The 19114-nt window shown below is 40.3% G+C and overlaps 1 pseudogene; it reads right to left on the bottom strand.

The window, feature by feature from the left end:
* Positions 1 to 10365: 10365 nt before the first annotated feature.
* LOC113836624 lies at positions 10366 to 10986 on the bottom strand (annotated as a pseudogene).
* Positions 10987 to 19114: the final 8128 nt, after the last annotated feature.

The following is a 19114-nucleotide window of genomic DNA, read 5'->3' as shown; positions in this document are numbered from 1 at the left end:
CAAGCCTTGCCTAAAGAATGGATCATGGATTCTGGCCCCCAGAGAGTGCAGAGGTGAGCTGCTTTGGCCCCTGCCTTGGGCCCAACTTCCTCCTGCCTACTCTGGGATCTCCTGCCCCAGGGGTCTGCAGGCAGACGGAATTGGCCACTGAGAACCAAACAACCCAGAGTCTGCTGACATCTATACCCTAGTCCTGCTCTCGCCCACCTGGAGAGTGCTGCCTTAGACCCACCTGTACCCACCTTGAGACCCATCAGAGTATCAGAGCCAATTGCACCCACCTGAAGAGAACCCCAGACCCATACACACCAGGAAAGGAAGAGACACCATCTGCACCCACTGGAAGAAGAGATGTGAAGACGACAATATAAGAACACATCCAAAAACAGGAAAACCAATATAACACCACCAGAGTCTAGTGACTCTACACCAGCAAGAACATCCCAACACAGATGAAGCAAAAGAGAGCAACCTTAAAAACAGCTTCATGCAGATGATAGAGATCCTAAGAGAGGAAATCAGAAAATCCTTCAGAGAAATGGAAGAAAAGACAAATCAAAAGATGCAAGAAATCAAGGAACACCAAGAAAATACAATTAAACAGCTGAAGGAAACAGTTCAGGACCTGAAAACTGAAATAGAGACAATAAAGAAAATACAAACTGAGGGAATGCTGGAAGTAGAAAAACTAAGTAAACAATCAGGAACCACAGATGCAAGCATAACCAACAGAATTCAAGAGATGAAAGACAGAATCTCAGACACTGAAGATAAACTAGAGGAAGTAAATTCATCAAGCAAAGAAAATCTTAAGTCCAACAAATCCTTAACAGAAAATATCCAGGAAATATGGGACACTGTGAAAAAACCAAACCTAAGGATAATAGATACAGAAGAAGGTGAAGAAACCCAACTCAAAGGTGCAGAAAACATATTCAACAAAAATCATAGAAGAAAACTTTCCCAATCTAAAGAAAGACATGCCAATGAATGTACAAGAAGCCTACAGAACACCAAATAGAGTGGACCACAAAAGAAAGTCCCCTCATCACATAATAATTAAAACACCAAACGTACATAATAAAGAAAGAATATTAAAAGCAGGAAAGGAAAAAGGCCAAGTAACATATAAAGACAAAACTGTCAGAATTACACCGGACTTCTCCATGGAAACTCTGAAAGCCAGAAGGACCTGGATAGATATTCTACCAACTCTAAAGGAACACGCATGCCAGCCCAGACAAGTATACCCAGCAAAGCTTTCAATCACTATAAATGGAGAAAACAAGATATTCCATGATAAAACCAGATTTAAACAATATGTAACCACTAATCCAGCCCTACAGAAAGTACTGGAATGAAAACTCCAACCTAAGGAAATTAACTACACTCACAAAAACATAGGCAATAGATAATCCCACTTTAGGAAAACCCCAAAGAAAATGCAGGGTAAATCCACATACAATACCACTACCAACAACAAATCAAAAACAAACAAGAATAAACACACAGTAGTTCTTAATTTCCCTCAATATTAATGGTCTTAACTCGCCTATAAAAAGACACAGGCTAAGAGATTAGATATGAAGACAGAATCCATCCTTCTGCTACATACAAGAAACACACCTCAAATTCAAAGACAGACATTACCTCAGAGTAAAGGGTTGGGATAAGATATTCCAATCAAATGGACCCAAGAAATGAGCTGGGGTAGCTATCCTAGTATCTAACAAGTTAGACTTGTTAGCTAACCAAAAAGAGATGAAGAAGGTCATTTCATATTCCTCACAGGGAAAATCCATCAAGAAGAAGTCTCAATTCTAGACATCTATGCCCCAAATACAAAGGCACCAACATTAGAAAAAAAAACATTATTAAAACTCAAATCACAAATAAGACCTCACACAGTTATAGTAGGAGACTTCAACACCCCACTCTCGCCACTGGACAGGACCACCAGACAGAAACTTAACAAAGAGACAAAGGAACTACAGAAGTTATGACCCAATTGGGCTTAACAGACATCTATAGAACTTTCCATCCAAACACAAAAGAATATACCTTCTTTTCAGCATCACATGGAACCTTCTCTAAAATCGACCACATACTCGGCAACATAGCAAACCTCAACAGGTACAAAAAAATTGGAATAACCCCCTGTGTCTCATCAGACCACTATGCTTTAAAGTTAGAATTCAAAAACAACACAAATTGCAGAAAATCTACCAACTCATGGAAATTGAACAACATGCAATTGCACCATTCCTGGGTCAAGGAAGAAATAAAGAAAGAAATTAAAGACTTCCTAGAATTCAATGAAAATGAAGATACAACATACCCAAACTTATGGGACACTTTGAAAGCAGTACTAAGAGGAAAGTTCATAGCTCTAAGTGTTCACATGAAGAAACTAAATAGTCACACCAGAGAGTTGGCATCACAGCTGAAAGCTCTAGAACAAATAGAAGCAAATTCACCCCAGCAGGAAATAATCAAACTGAAGGCAGAAATCAAAAAAGTCGAAACAAAGAAAACAATTCAAAGAATCAATGTAACAAAGAGTTGGTTCTTTGAGAAAATCAACAAGATAGACAAACCTTTATCCAAATTAACCAAAAGGCAGAGAGAGAGCATGCAAATTAACAAAATCAGAAATGAAAAGGGGGACATAACAATGGACACTGAGGAAATCCAGAGAATCTTCAGGTCATACTTTGAAAACCTGTACTCCACAAAATTTGAAAATTTAAAGGAAATGGGTATATGCCTAAGAGTGGAATTGCTGGATCTTGTGGTAGACTGATTCCCATTTTCCTGAGGAATCGACATACTGATTTCCAAAGTGGCTGTACGAGTTGGCACGCCCACCAGCAGTGGAGGAGTGTTCCCCTTTCTCCACAATCTCTCCAGCATAAACTGTCATTGGTGTTTTTTATTTTAGCCATTCTGACATGAGTAAGATGGTATCTCAGAGTTATTTTGATTTGCATTTCCCTGATGACTAAGGATGTTGAACACTTTCTTACGTGTCTTTCAGCCATTTTAGATTCTTCTATTGAGAAGTGTCTATTTAGGAGGTTGGCCTAGGCCCTATCCCAAAGAATATGACAGACTTTGAAGACCCCCCCCATGGAAGGCTTCACCCCCCCCCCGGGGGAGCAGAAAGGGTAGGGTGTTAGTTGCGGGGGGGGGAGGGGGGACCTGGGATTGACATGTAAAACAATTTTCTAATAAAAAGGGTGGATCATGTAGAACACAAGGCTCAGAGGCAAGAGAAGGGAACCGGGTTATTCAAAGAAAATTATAAAAATATAAAAAGCACATGCATGGAATATTCAGGATCTTTACAATACCCTGAATAGACCAAATCTATGAATTGTGGGCATAGGAAATGGAGAATTCCAGGGCTGGCACAAAGGAAATACTTCCAAATAAAATCACAGAAGAGAATTTCTCCAGTCTAGGGAATGAATGTCTATCAAGGTTTAAGAGAACACGAAGAACACCAAACAGACAGGACCAGAAAAGAAATCCCACATGCTATATTATAGCCAAAATACTAAATATACAGAGCAAAGAAAGGGTGTTGCAAGCTGCAGGAGGGAAAGCCAGAGCTGCATGGAAAGGCACACTCGTCAGAATAACAGCTGACTTCTCAATGGAAAATTGAAGGCTCGTGATTCAAGCCTTGAAAGAGCACAGATGCCAAGCCAGACTTCTTACCCAGCAAAACTATCTGTCACAATTGAAGGAGAAAGAAAAACTCCACACGATACAAACAGGCAAAAGAGGTTTGTGATCACTAAGCAGAATACAGGAAGGAATACTTCAGAATGAAGGGGAGATGCACATATCCAAGACTCTTCAATGAAAAAACCTAAACAATGCTAGGACAGCTGCTATACAAATTGAGATCAAGAAAACAAACATCATAAAAATCAACAAAATAACAAGAATTAATACATACATTTCAATAAATCTGAATATTCATGGCCTCAATTCTCTATGTAAAAGTCACAGGCTAGCCAATTGAATTTGAAAACAGAAATTTTGTCATCTACATGAAACACCCCTGTCTTAGTTAGGGTTTCTATTGCTGTAAAGAGACACCACAACCATGGCAATTCTTATAAATGAAAACACTTAGTTGGAGTGGCATGCTTACAGTCTCAGAGGTTCAGTCCGTTATCATCATGGTGGGGAGCATGGCAGCATGAAGGCAGATGTGGTGCAGGCTACATCTTTCTATGCAAGCCACAGGAAGTCAACTGAGACACTGGGCAGGATCCTGAGCACAGGAAACCTCAAAACCTGCCCCCATAGTGACACACTTCTCCAACAAGGCCATACCCACTCCAACAAAGCAACACCTAATAGTGCCCCTCCCTATGAGATTGTGAAGGCCAACTACATTCAAACTACCACTCCTGGCCCCAATACACTTTTAATAATATCATAATGTAAAAATCATTTTAGTCCAACTTCAAAAGCCCCCATAGTCTTTCACAGTCTCAATAATAGTTTAAAATCCAAAGCTCAAGTCTCTCTTCTGAGACTTATGTAATCTTTTAAGTGTAATCACCTGTAAAAATCAAATCAAAAAGCAGATCACATACTTCCAACATATAATGGTGCATAATATAAATTACTATTTGGTTGGAACCTCCAGCTCTCACCTGCATGAACCAGAAAACCCCATTCCTGTCTCTCTCTTTCTCCAAATCCCACCCTCTCAAAGTCTCCAACAAAGAAAAGGCACCAAAATGCCCATTCTGTGTTCCTGGAAATTATTGCAGCTTCCTCCCCTGTTGCCAATAGCAGCCCTAGTCCCCTCCTAAGCATTCCAGCTTTTGACCATACTTAGACACAAACCCAGTTTATGGCAGACATGTCATCACACCTCACCTACAGGCTATATAATCTCCCTGTTTTAGTTTGGTCATGTGGCTTCTCCCTCCTCAATCTCTGGGACTGGAGAACCCATCTGGGAGTTGCTTTGCTCAAATAAACCTGTTGTTATACTTTTTCAGTTTGGCTTGACCTGGCTTACTGTGTCGGTGGAGAAACCTATTATCAGCCTACAGAAAACCTGCTAATTACCATTCCAAAGTTCAGGAAAGGACCATAGCAAAGAAATGCTGGACCAAAGCAAGACCAAAAGTCATCTGGGCAAACTCCAAATTCAGCATCTCCACATCTAATATCAAAATGCTCTATACATCTCCAACTCTGTTCAGCTTTGTTGACTGCAACACACTTCTTTCTCCTGGGCTGGTTCCACTCCCCATTAGCAGCTCTCCTCAGAAGGTACCCCACAAGTCTGGCATCTCTAATATTTAGGGTTCTTCAAGGCAATCAGTCTTCAACTTCACATGTTCATGCAATGGACTCTCTACTAGGTCTCCATTCAGAGACACTCCTGCCACATACCTGGCCTCAGTGGCTTTCTTTAGGGGAGGAGGCAAATTCCATAACCCATTTCTTCTATCCTTAATTCTAAAGCCAGAACCACATGGCCAAAGATGCCAAGTTCTGCTGCTTGCTAAGGCTGGAGCATATTCCCCTTCTCTTAATAAACTTTCCACATAAATTTTGTCTGCGGGACTATGTCTGTCCCTCACCCACGGGGTGGGAACCCATGGGGCTTCCCACCAAGTTCCCATAGGTTTTGGTATGTAGTATCTGTATGTTTATTTAATTATAGAAAAATTTAAATTTCCATTTTGATTTCTCCAGCAACTCCTTTGCTGCTCAGTCATTTGTTATTCAATTTCCATGTGTTCATGTATTTTCTGTAATGTCCCTTACTATTGATTTCCAGCAACTGATGGATTTTTTTTTTTTGTTCTATTGTGATCTGAACGAATGCAGGAAGCTACCTCAACTTTCTGTACTTATTAAGATTTCCCTGGTATCCTAGTATGATCTACTTTGGTATGTTCCACAAACTGCTAAGAAGAGTCTATATTCTGCTGTGCTTGGGTAGCATGTTCTATAGATAATTGCTAAGACAATTTTCTCTGTGGTATTCCTTAATGCTACTGTTTCTCTGTTTGTTTATTTATTTATTATCTAGATGACCTGTTCCTTGTTATGACTGGGTCATTGAAGTCACTACTATTGTGTTGGCATTAATCTGTGGCTTCAATGTCTAGTAGTATTTGTTTTATGAATTTGGGTCCACCTGAGTTTAGTATGTATAAAATTGTAACATCTCCTAATGAATTATCCAAAGCAGTCTGCCTGACGATAAAGTGAAGAGTTTTGGATTAATTTCATTTGTAGAGAAAATCTCAAAAAAGCCTAGTATGGATTCTTATGTAGTTACTAGTGGTAACTTAAATAAAGATTTATAATGAAAAGGAGCAAGCTGGTAGGGTAAATTACAAAATGTAAATTTTTGAGGAAAAAAAGAGCATCAGGAAGTGGAAGGGAGCTAAGTCCTCTGTTCAAGGAGATAAACAGATTAAGAAATGGAATAAAGAGGATGCTGACCTTAGGGCAAGATCCCACCCTGCCAAGTTTCCAACTTGTGAAAAGGTAAGGGAATAAGGGGAAGGAAGAGAGAAGAGAAACAGAGAGATAGAAAGGACCACCTCCCCAGAGAAATGGCAGAAAAGAGTGGAAGTGGGAGAAACTCGCCTCTTAAAGGGACCAATGCACCTTCATACAGAGCCAGGGTACTGTCTGCCACGCACAGAGGTGGCACATTCTGCCAGGTCCCCAAGGGGCAGAGCCAGGTTTGCCTGGATTATAAAAATTTAACCAATAGAAAGAGGTGAAAGATCCAAATGAATAAGATTAGATTTGGGAAAAGGAGACATTAAAACAGATGCCTACTGTACTGCCTGGTTTTGTGTGTCAACTTGACATAAGTTAGAGTCATCAGAGAGGAAGGAGCCTCAGTTGAGGAAACGCCTCCATAAGATCCAGCTGTAAGACATTTTTCTCAATTAGTGATCCATGGGGAAGGACCCAGTCCCTTTGGGTGGACCCACAACTGGTGGTCCTGGGTTCTATAAGAAAGCAAGCTGAGCAGCTAGAGCAAGCAAGCCAGTAAGCAGCTCTCCTCCATGACCTTTATATCAGCTCCTGCCCCCAGATTCCAGCCTTGCTTAAGTTCCTGCTCTGACTTCCTCCAATGATGAACTATGATCTGGAAGTGTAAGCCAAATAAACCCTTTCCTCCCCAACTTGATTTTTGGTCATGGTGTTTCGTTGCAGCAGTAGAAACCCTAACTGAGACACCAACTAAATTCAAAACAGCATGAGATAATAGCTTAAAAACCTATACTCTACCAAATTGGAAAATAAAAAAGAAGAAAGGAAGGAGGGAAGGAAGGGAGAGAGAGGGGGGAAGAAAGAAAGAAAGAAAGAAAGAAAGAAAGAAAGAAAGAAAGAAAGAAAGAAAGGGTATGAATGTCTTGATGAGTTTGACCTAAGTGGAGAAAAACTCAAAGCATCCCCATTAAACTAAAGACTAAGACAAACCCTTCTCACCCCTATTCAATACAACACTTGACATCTTAGCCAGAACAAGGAGACAAGATGAGGAAATGAAAGGAGTACAAATAGCAAAAGAAGTCAAGTGTCTCTAGTTGCAGGCAACACAATTATAAAATCAGGAACAAGACAGAACACCCACTTTCTCCACTCTTACTAAATAGTATTCTTGAAGTCTTAGCTAAAGCAGTAAGACAAGACAAGGAAGTAAAATGTATGCAAATGGGAAAGAAATAAAGTATATTTGCAGATGACATGATTCTATATATAAGAGACCATATTGACCCTTCCAGAGAGCACTCTTGGAGTTGATTACTTTCAGCAAAGTGTGAAAATATAAAATTAACATACAAAAAAACAATAGCCTTCCTATATATCAACAACAAACCTGCTGACATATGAATCAGGGGAAAAATAGTCTCAGAGAAACACTTTGGGATAAAACTAACCAAGGAAGTTAAAGAGCTATCCAGGGAAAACTTTAAAATACTGGAGAAACTAAGGAAGCCACTAAAAGATGGAAGGGCCTCCCATGAATTGGAAGAATTCAATTATGAAAATCTCTTACTAAATTGTCTTACTAAAAACAATCTACAGATTCAATGTAATCCTTATCCCATCAAAGTTCCAACACCATTCTTCACAGACATTTAAAAAAAAATCTTAAAATCCATATGGATACCAATATCCAGAACCAAAAAAAAAATGCATGAGATATCACAATATCTATTTCAAGTTGTACTATGGAACCACAGTAGCAAAACAGCACACTACTGGAACAAAACTGACATGTGTATTCTTGGAATAAAAGACTAATAAAGACCCACCCATCTACAATCAGCTGATGTTTGACAAAGATGAAAAAACAGCATTAGAGAAAAGACAGCCTCATCTACAAATCGTTCTGGGGAAATGGGATGCCCACACGTAAAAGAATGGGACTAGATCCCCATCTCTCACGCTGCACAAAAATCAACTCCAAATTGAAAAAATAAAATTCTCATAAGACCCCAAAACTGGAAACTGGGAAAATCAAAGAAACTAAACAAGAAGAAATCAAACAAGCCAATTGATAAATGAAAAAATAAAATGACCAGACAATTCTCTAGAGATGAAAAGCAAATGACCAATAAACTTATAAAATTGCTCCACCTCATTGGCCATCAGAGAAATGCCAGTCAAAACTACTTTGAGATTTTATTTTACCCCAGTCAAAATGGAAGTCATTAAGAAAACAAATAACAAATGCTGGAAAGCATATTGACAAAAGGGAATCCTAGTACACAGCTGGTGGGAATGGAAACTATTCCAACCTAATGGAAATAGGTATGGAGGTTCTTCAAAAAATTAAAAAATAGATCTGCCATAAAGCTCAGCTAATCTCCAAGTCAACAAATCACACAGGCACTTGCACATTGATGTTTACTGAAGCACCATTCACAACATTGAAGTTATGGGAGGGACCCTGGTGTCCAACAAGAAAGGAATAGACAAAGACAAAGTGATATACATATACATATGTAGTCACCTAAAACCATGCCTGTACACAAAAGTTAAAGTATTTAGGGAGAGAAAGGAGACTAAGTGGAGGGGAGGGGGGCAGAGGCTGGGAGGGGAAGGACTGATGAGAAGAGGAGCACAGGAAAGGGAAGCAGAGGGAGCCCTGTAGGAATGAGAAGGCAAATATGAGCCCCAATACAGGATGTAGCTTAGTCACAGAAGGAAAAACACCAGCTTAAAAACGCATTCACGTAGGATAAAAAAGGTCAAAGGAAACAACGAATGAAATTACAAAAAGTAAAGATTGCAAAATTCAAAATACAGGAGGACAAAAAGGATCCTATCACCAGTGGCTGTTTCGACTTTGTTGGGATTAATTTAGTCCCCTCCCTGCCACTGTGTCCTTCAGCTAACTCTGCAGATCAGAGGACAGCGGCAGCCACAGCGTAGACCACAACAGGTTAGCCTGGAAGGCCTTCTCCACTAGGGTCTGAGGAGTCAGCTCTCTGCAGGATTCCCTGTCCTCAGTATGGGTTGTTACATTCACCATCCTCCCCACCCCCTTCAGCGGCAGGCTTCTCTCTGGCATTCAGTGTGATCCATAAACACTTTTCAGTGTGTTGGAGGGGGAGCAGCTGTGCTTGGGCTTAATCTTTGCTGTTGGAGAGCTCTTCCTGTTTTTCTGCTGTCTTCCCATGGTGGTTGGGGTCCTCCCTAGCCTAGTGAGTAGAGGAAATGGGTCCCTGAGTTGGGAGATGCCATAGTGCCAAATTTTCTGCTATTCCTGTTGGTGACAGGGTGTCTCTAAGAAGCAGTACTTCTTTGTCCCAGCCTAGAGGGAAAGCAGCAAAGCAGGCAACGGCAGGCCCACTCAAGCCCCTGCTCTGGGGCTGGGTTTTGTTTTGTTTTGTTTTGAAGACAGAAAAACCTTTCTTTTGTAAAAGAAAAACCTTGTCAATGGGGAAGACACCTACATGAAGTAAAATTTTGTTTTGACTAACATTTGTAGAGAATATGCTGTAGAAGGTGGAGGTGGCAATTTAACAGAACAGTTGCAGATGGTCAGCTGAGGCCTGCATTTAAAGAGGATGAAAGCCCTATCAGTGGGGACTTTGGGGTAATACTTGGAGAAATCTACTGTGCATAAATCAAATCAGATTGTTTTTACAAGCATTGTAAAGTCTCCTGTAGTAAAAGCTTTTTTTTTCCTACAAGCACTTTAACTTCACAGCAACAGTGGCATCGAATACTAAACAGAAGAGAGCTTCCCTGTGAGATATCCAACTCCTTCATGACAATAATAAAATCTTGTGTCTTCTCTTTTTTGTGGTTTTTTCCCTTTCTTTCTTTTTTCTTTCCCAATCAACCCTGTTGTTGCAGCTGCTTCTTAGCAGCACTGGTAAGAAGTGAAATTGCAATCATTGCGCACAACTCTCTGGCAATCAAGATGTTTAAAAGCCTTCTGTCTCCCGGAGATGATGCCATGTGGCATTTCAAACTCTGCTTAACAAGCAAGGTGCTCACAGGTTTTCTTGGCTTAGATATGTTCACGACTTTCCCCATCAGGTCCTCCTTACGTTTTTCTTAAAACTAACCTAAGCAAATTTTGGTTTTGGAGGGATTGTGAATAATCCAGTAAATCCTACCCAATTTCATACCACCCATCAAAATCCCACAAGGACTAAACAGAGAGAAACGATGACAGAACCTGGTATTGGGTCTGGAATTCTACTCTCAGGAGTGACACCTTCTGCAGTTGACACCATCTTCCACACCTGCTGGGTTAAGCTCACTTAGAATTCCCAGGGTTTGGTCTGGCTGAACAACTCCTTAGCCCTCTGGAAAACCTAACGTATACCAGTAGTAACAGTCAAAATTTATATATTTCATACAACATGCTGCTCCATTTGGGAAAGAAGTATTAAGAAATTCTGTTTCTTCCTGGAAATTCTGGTGTGTGTCCCCTTGGCGAGAAGGCTTCATGCAGTTTTGAGTTGGGTCAAACTTGTAGTACCTCTCGGGCTTCAGCAGGGAGGCCAGGGCTTTTCATGAAAAAGCAGCACTATCTGTCTTCAACATGAAGCATCCCTGGGAGACAAACACACCACTCTCACAGAATATTGTCAGCTTTGGTCACACTCATGATTGAATATTGCACATCTTTACAGCAGTTTCTCTGTCCCTTTGAAAAACTTGTGCAACTCCATCACCATGAGACTAGGGAACCACCAACCAACACAGAAAATCAACTAAATTAAATTTCTCCTCTCCCCGCCCCCTCTGCTGCAGATTTTTCCAGATGTGTTACCAAAGTTCAGGGACTTTCTCTTTTCCTATAATTCAGTATTAATTGATATTTTTTTAAGCAGAAGTTGAATGTCAGTCTGTTTCGAATAGAGGCAGACCACGTTCAATATTTTGTGGTTCACAGCTACTTTCCTGTTAGATATGGTTGATCAAGAGCTGGCTACTGTGGCCAGCCATACCATGTAAGCCCAATTGTAAGTGAATAATACAACTCTCATGCAGAACTATGCAGGAATCTGAACCAAGGACAGACTGCAAAGGAGATGGATGTGAAATTCAGTTCTACATCAGATATCTGGCAGCCCAAGAGGCAGTAGGTTGGTATTTTTAGCAAATGTAGCCTCGAAGTGCTTGAGATGGTCCTTGCCTTGCTGTTGCCCACTCTGCAATTTGAGGGGGGCACACTATTGGCCAATCTGTAGGCTTCCTGGCAGGAGTGTGACAAAGGGGCATCTGAAGCTTAAAACAGTGGCTGAAGCATATGAGGAAAAAGACATGGATGAAGACAAATGTCTATGTTTAAAAGAAGTACTATTAAAAAAAATACACAAAGGAGCCAAAGTCAAAAAATAATCAAATAAATAAAATTTGGGGGGTCCATTTTTAAAAATGACTACATGAATACAAAGAAGGAACTACTTTAAAAAGTTATTGTAAATAGGAGACTATAGTCCCTTTTTTGTATTTCCCTAAACTGAGGCCCTTTGTTGAAGCCATGAGCTCTGGAAGGTTTCTGCTTGCAGCACTGAACAATCAGGCGGAAGGTCCCCTTCTCCATAGCCGATTAGCCTTACTTAACTTATTTTTTTCAGTAGAGCTGACACATCTTACTTTATTAGTAGGGCTGACACAAGTGACTCCATTTTGATTCTGATAATACCATTCAGTATCTGATTCCCTCTGATGACATTGCTGATGAACTACCCTGTGGTTTGGTTGTCACCACTGTATGATAAATAAGGCGTTGTCAGAAAGCTGTGTCTGACAGCACTCACGTGAGGTCTTCAACTCTGATTGAGAATGGGCATAGGAAGAATCTTGAGGACTATCAGAAGCTGGCAAGACACTCTAGTTATCCTCATAGCACATAGCATTTTAAGATAGCAACTATGATACCCAAAAGCCTTCTAAGTTCTATACAATTCTTAGATAATTTCTATCAAGACATATAGAAACAAAAGCTGTTTGTTTAACCAGGGTTATAAATCAGACCATTTAAAGATTATTTTTAAGAAAGATACTTCAACCCCCACCATCATCTTGGTGGCCATGGGAATGAGTTGGCAATCTTTCTGGATCTGACACCAGTGACAGTAGAAGAGGACAGGTGTCACTGGTGTACCAAAGCCAGGAGGGATCCTGAAAGGCTTCCATCTAGGGGCCAGTTTCCATTCGAATTTTATACACTAAATCCACAAGGTGGGACAGGCTAGCAAGCAAGATTTGATGGAAGCATGTGTGGCAGTCAGCAGGTTGTTAAGGCAATGACCCATTGCTTCAGCCATTTCTCCAGGTCATTCTGTTATGGGAGCAAGTGAAGCCAGGCTTGGCAATAGCAGTACAAATTGTGCTTTAAGTAAGTCACTAAATAAACCAATAATAAATCAGTATCTAACAGTTGGTTTTTTCTACCATAGTCTACCTCAGGGATTGAATAACACTTTACCACTGAGCTATATCCTCTGCCTTATTTTTACTTTTTGAGATACTAACCTGCTAATTTAAGTTTTAGCTTACATAAACATTCAGTTTCTTGGCATTTATCATGTACCCAAAAATACCTGATAGAAACACACACACACACACACACACACACACACACACACACAGAGAGAGAGAGAGAGAGAGAGAGAGAGAGAGAGAGAGAAATAGAGAGATATATAGAGAGAAATAGAGAGAGAGAGAAAGATCAAGACCATGAAATGTTCATGTTAAAATTTCAGTCATAACAAGACAAACTTGGTTTCTAAAAAGAAACAAGTCCAAGTTATAGTTATGACAATCACACCAGCTAGGGTGGCATAGCTATACAACTATACTAAGGGTCTTATTTGAATTTTTTATATAACTCTCAAGACAAATTTTTTAAAAAGCCAAACATGATGGTACACAATTATAATCCCAGCATCAGGACACTAACACAGGAGGATTGCAAAGTTCCAGGGTAGCTTGGGCTACCTTGTAAAACTTTGTTTAAAAATAAAGTTCCTTTCATCCTTTTTCTTTCAGTCCCAGCTGCATTTGAGAATTAACTCTTAGGTATCTGCATTCTGGCTAGAATTAGCTGAGGAAACAACCTCCTAGCATCTTTGAACAATCAGTTATTGTAGATCGAAGAAGCAATGGAATAGGTAGACAGAGGGCCCAAACCTCTCACACAGTAACCCTATTACTGAAGGAAGAATTGTCTAAAAGGTGCTCTCACACACACAAAAAAAAATGTTCTAATGTAGTCATGCCAGTCAAACAAGAACATCAACTTAAGTCCATACCACGAGAAGAAAAGGCCCTAGTTGAGACCAAGGGAAAGAAGAGGAACTTCCGCAAAAATGAAATGACCATCTGGGCCTGGTGGCTCACAACAACGTGTTCAAAGCCAGTCTCTGCGACTTAGCAAAGCTTTGCTTCCAATTGAAAAACTAGAAACCACATCTGGGAACACGGGTTAGTAGTAGAGTGAGTGCCTAGCCTGTCTGGAGCCCCCAGCATTACAAAGAGAAAAGCATGTGTGGGTGGTCCACCTAACGTTATTACTTCTAGGCATCTGGGGGGCAGTCTACTTCTTTGAGTTTGAATTAAATTCTGTTCAGTGATGTTTTCAGGACTCATTTGGCCAGTGATTTATCTGGTGTCTGGATCAGTAGTCAGCTTTAAAGACTTTTAAAATTAGCCTTTGATAATGTCACATATGTAGATAATGTATTTTGATGATTACCTTCTCTTGTCCTGTCTTCCTTCTGATGAACCCTCTTTCCAATTCTCCATCCCTTCTACTTTCATATCTGCTATTATTGTTGTTACTATTATTAATTTGTGAGCCACTGAGTTTAATTATCATTGCTTGAGTGTACATGAGTAGGGGTGTTATTCTCAGAGCAGAACAACTGTCATCTTCATGAGACCAGCTGTGTCTGCTTGTAAAAGCCCATGGAGTCATCATGGCTAGGCTTGCTGACTGTCCCTCTCTTTCTCTCTCGTTCTCTCTTCCTTATTCTCATTTCTCTTCTCAAATCTATATTCCTCCTCCTATTTACTCTCTCCACCTGCCAGCCCACCTAGCTCTCTCCTGCCCAGCTATTGGCTGCTCAGCTTTTTATTAGGCCAATCTGGTGACTTAGGCAGGCAACGCAACACATCTTTACATCGATAAAAACAAATACATCATAAATAAATGCAACACATCTTTACATAGTTAAAGTAATATTCCACAATACTCCCCTTCATCCTCTGTCTTCTCCAATGTTCCCTGAATCTTGAAGGGGATGATCTAGATATTCTATGTAGGGATGAGCACACAACAGTCATTTATTCTCAGTACCCTGGCCAATTTTAAATCTCTGCAGTAACTACCATTCACTGAGAAATGAGGTTTCTCCAATAAAGGCTAAGAGCAGCAAGGATCTAAAATCAGATGGCAACATTCTTAATCGACACAAAAACACCATGACTAAGGCAACTTATAAAAGGAAGCATTTATTTGAGGACTTGCTTACAGTTTTGGAGGATGGGCGCATCATGGTGAGAAGCATAGCAGCAGGCAAGCCAACACAGCACTGGAGAAGTAGCTGAGAGCTTATATCCGAGCCACAGGCACCAGGCCCCCAGGGTCCGCCCCCAGGACACACCTCTTCCAACAAGGTTACACCTGCTAATCCTTTCTAAACAGTTCCACCAGCTGGGGATCAAGCATTCAAACATGTGAGACTATGGGGGTCATTCTCATTCAAACCACCACAATGGGATAAAACAAAAATAGAGACTAATTTAAAAAAACTGAAGTAAACATTACTTCCTAGTAAAAGGCTGAGGCTTTCCTTTGAGATGAGACAAAAGGGAAGGAATTACTATCATTTATGATTAACCTCATAGTGAATAAATATTCATATGGGAAAATTAATCTTGATCTGTCCATCCTATTAATCCCAGATATGCTGATGATTTAAATGTGAAGATAAAAATAAAGCTTATGGAAGATAACAGAATTTCTTAGGTCAGTATCTATGAAATTAAGCAGAAAATGTATGATTCTCTAGAAAAAGACCAATAGTTTGACTATATTAAAATTAAAACTTTTATTTCTAAATTTCCATAAAAAGATTTAAAAGATAAGCCATGGATGACATGCTGAATATATTAATAATTTCATAACAAATTCCTGATGAATAAGAACAAGAGCTACCAGAGATACATATAGCAGACAGATTTAAATGCAAGGAATATTATCCAAATTCTTGATGAGCTCAACTTCATTGTTGGTAGGGGAAATGCAAATTACAACTATGCAAAACCACACTGTAATCGTTAATATTAGGGGCTGCCTTAAATAGGCTTCAATGTCAGGTTTTTGGTTAAACATTCCTACATATTCCTGTAAGAATATGTCACATGTTTATGAGATAAATATTTAAACCAATAGATTAGTTAAAGTATATTACTGTCCATGATGAGGGCAGGCTTTTTTTTTCATCAGTGACCATCTTAATAGTAAAGGATTGACCTCAGGGGAAGCAGAAGGAGTTCCAAAAGCAGATGACCTTTAGATGTGAACTTGAGCATCAACCTGTTCTGTTTCTAGCCCTGCCTCTTTCTCTTATACACACACACCCTATTATGTCTGTTTCTCTGGATAAACCAATACAAACGTGTCAGAAGTCTGACAATACCATGTTGTAGGAACCTTATGAAGCAACTGAGATTATTTTCATTTGTAGGGTGGAGTGCTGGTTGGTACAAACATTTCTGGATACCTGTTCATTAGCAGCTACTAAAGCTGAGCATGTGAATATCCTAAGCATTTCCACACCAGACTATGTATCCTATAGTGTATGTTTCACAAAAGATATATTTTCCTATACATGTTTTAATACTAGTCCTCAATCAGAAAACAATGTCTGTCACTAGTGGAATGGATGAAGGATGAGATACTAAATCATGCAATGACAATCACACAGATACAATTTGAGTGATTAAAAAAAAAGTCAAATACAAAGGACAACCATAACCCATGACACCTGAAATCTGAACAGGGTATGAAGTACTTCCTCATTGCCCCATCAATTAGTCTGAACAGATACTAATTACAAGGGTACACTGAGTGTCTGAAAACTTATCCAGCTTTCTGCTGATGCCTTATACACTGTTCTGCATATATTAAGTAAGAATTCAGTAACAAGGTTATTTGGAAAGTATATTTTTATTATTTTGGTGGTTTCCCTTAATATTTTGTAAACCTCGTTCCCTTGCCATAAAACAGCAAAAAGAATGCTATCAGTAAAATGAAAATGTAAATAATTACAGTATGCAACTCACAGGCTACATGCTGAGTAAATGGAAAATGACATTTGAATCTAAGGGAACTCCCTCTTCTTATGTGTTACTCAGTATGCCCTGTTGTGATTTATTCTTACATCCGAGGAAAAGGAGATATTGTGTAACTTTTACTAGGAGATGTAAAGAAACATCTGTTCACTCTAGGCATCTATACAGATAGGGAAAAAAAGAGATTCCATTCAATTCTAGCTCAATGAACCAATGAACTTATTGTGGTACTTGCAGAGGTATGGATGAGAAGTTACTTACATGAACATCAATGTCTCAGAAACAGATGCTCAATAAAAAAAGGTCCACCCCAGAATGAGCATTGACTGGGGAAAGTGTCATACTTGCTGGCAAGCTGGCTGGTAGACATGTCCTCTCCCCAGCAACAGCTAACTGCTTATATAACCTTGGGGAAAGGCTTTAGGAAGCTTGTGACTTCCAGAAGCTTCAGCTTTATGTACTTCTAGAGACTTGTAGATTTCTTTTACTTCCTGAGACTTACAGAGTCTACCTCCATGAAGGAACGTTTCATTTTGGAGGAAATAACTGTGCAGCAGAGGCTCAGGAAAGGAAAATGGTTGGCTGGGAGAAAAAAAAAAAAAAAAACCTAACTGGCCAGCAGCTAGACCAGGTCTGACTTCAGCTGTGAGGTCTGTGTTCTCTCTGAAGGGTCTCTCTCCAGACCTAGGGCCCTAATCTTTGACAGCAAAGGGTTGTCTTCTCCCACAAGCTTTCCAACTGTATCTGATTAACTTTCCAAACTGATACAGTGTTAGGGCCTCACACTGAAATTCTCCACACAACCAACCATGAGGCTGATCTGGTTCCAATCTCTCTTCTTGGATAAGCTCATTTCCTCAAAGGTGTTTTCCCCTTCACTGTTTGCTCCCGGTTAGAAATATGTTTTAGGTAGCCGGGCATTGGTGGCACATGCCTTTAATCCCAGCACTTGTGAGGCAGAGGCAGGCAGATCTCTGTGAGTTCGAGGCCAGCCTGATCTCCAGAGCGAGTGCCAGGATAGGCTCCAAAGCTACACAGAGAAACCCTGTCTCAAAAAAAATCAAGAAAAGAAAAAAAAGAAAGAAATATATTTTAGGTAGTGTGAGACCAAAACAGGTAAAATATATCTTGCAGGTTAAGAGCTCTGTTTGCAGTTAAGAATAATTTCCTGTTTGTCCTATGTTGGTTTGACCTATCTACACCTGACGTGCTTGATCATATGTGGGTGGGAGGTAATGCGGGCAGGAAACACATCAAGATGTATGCTTGCCCCTGAGTGGACCTGATGGAAAATATGATGGCCCTGTGGGTTTGATTTTTTAAGGCCCTATAAAACATGACTGTGGCCATTTCCTGGGAATTCAGGAGTGGTCCTGGCCAGAGTCCATCTTCCTGTCCAGTATTTAATTAAAGCTTGCTTCAAATTTGGCTTAAGATTGTAGTAGTGGTCTTATTCTCAACCAGTGGGTTAACAATAGCAAGAAAGAGATCACTACTCCAATGGAAGTGTCTGGACAAGGCAAACTTTACTCCTGAGACAACACACTGAAACAGGAAGTATCCTTAGATAGTGCCTATGTCTTTTCTTCATTGACCGGATCTGACCTCACAAGCTTATTCAACTGGAGGGTCCAAAAGAATTGGTTTATAAACTGGGCAGCGGTGGTGCATGCCTTTAATCCCAATGTTCTGGAGGCAGAAGCAGGTGGATCTCTGAGTCCAAGGCCAGCCTGGTCTACAGAGTGAGTTCCAGAACAATCAGGGCTACACAGAGAAACACTGTCTCGGAAAAAAACAACAAACAAACAAAAAAGAATCTGCTTATAGGAAATGGAGGAGGAAGGTGAAAGTGGTCACTCCTCCAGGCTGTGGGGAAAAGGGCCTGCCAAAGAAACACACTCTGAGCAGAGCCAAAGAAACACACTTTGGCCCTGCAACCAGAACCAAAGATATGCACCCTGACCCTGAAACCAGTGCCAAAGGAATACCCTTTGTCCCTAGAATCGGAGCCAGTGAAAGAAATACACCCTGGCTCTAAAATTAGAGCCAAAAGGCTAAAAGGGACCAGTGAAAGAAACACACTTTGGCCCTGAAACCACAGCCAAATCTGACCCTGAGCAGAAAACCAACCAATCCCTGAGGTCGAGATCTAGCCAATCTGAGCTCAGGGACTGAAATCTGACCAATCCCCACCATGGAAATCTTCCCGCTCCTAAGAAGCCCTATATGAGCCCTGTGCCTGGTCAGCTTGTGGCTGTCTGGCTGT

Source organism: Cricetulus griseus, chromosome 7 (genome assembly GCF_003668045.3).
Source record: "Cricetulus griseus strain 17A/GY chromosome 7, alternate assembly CriGri-PICRH-1.0, whole genome shotgun sequence".
Classification (NCBI taxonomy): Eukaryota; Metazoa; Chordata; class Mammalia; order Rodentia; family Cricetidae; genus Cricetulus; species Cricetulus griseus.
The sequence above is the reverse complement of the archived record's forward strand: the minus strand, read 5'-3'. Positions and strand labels throughout refer to the sequence as shown.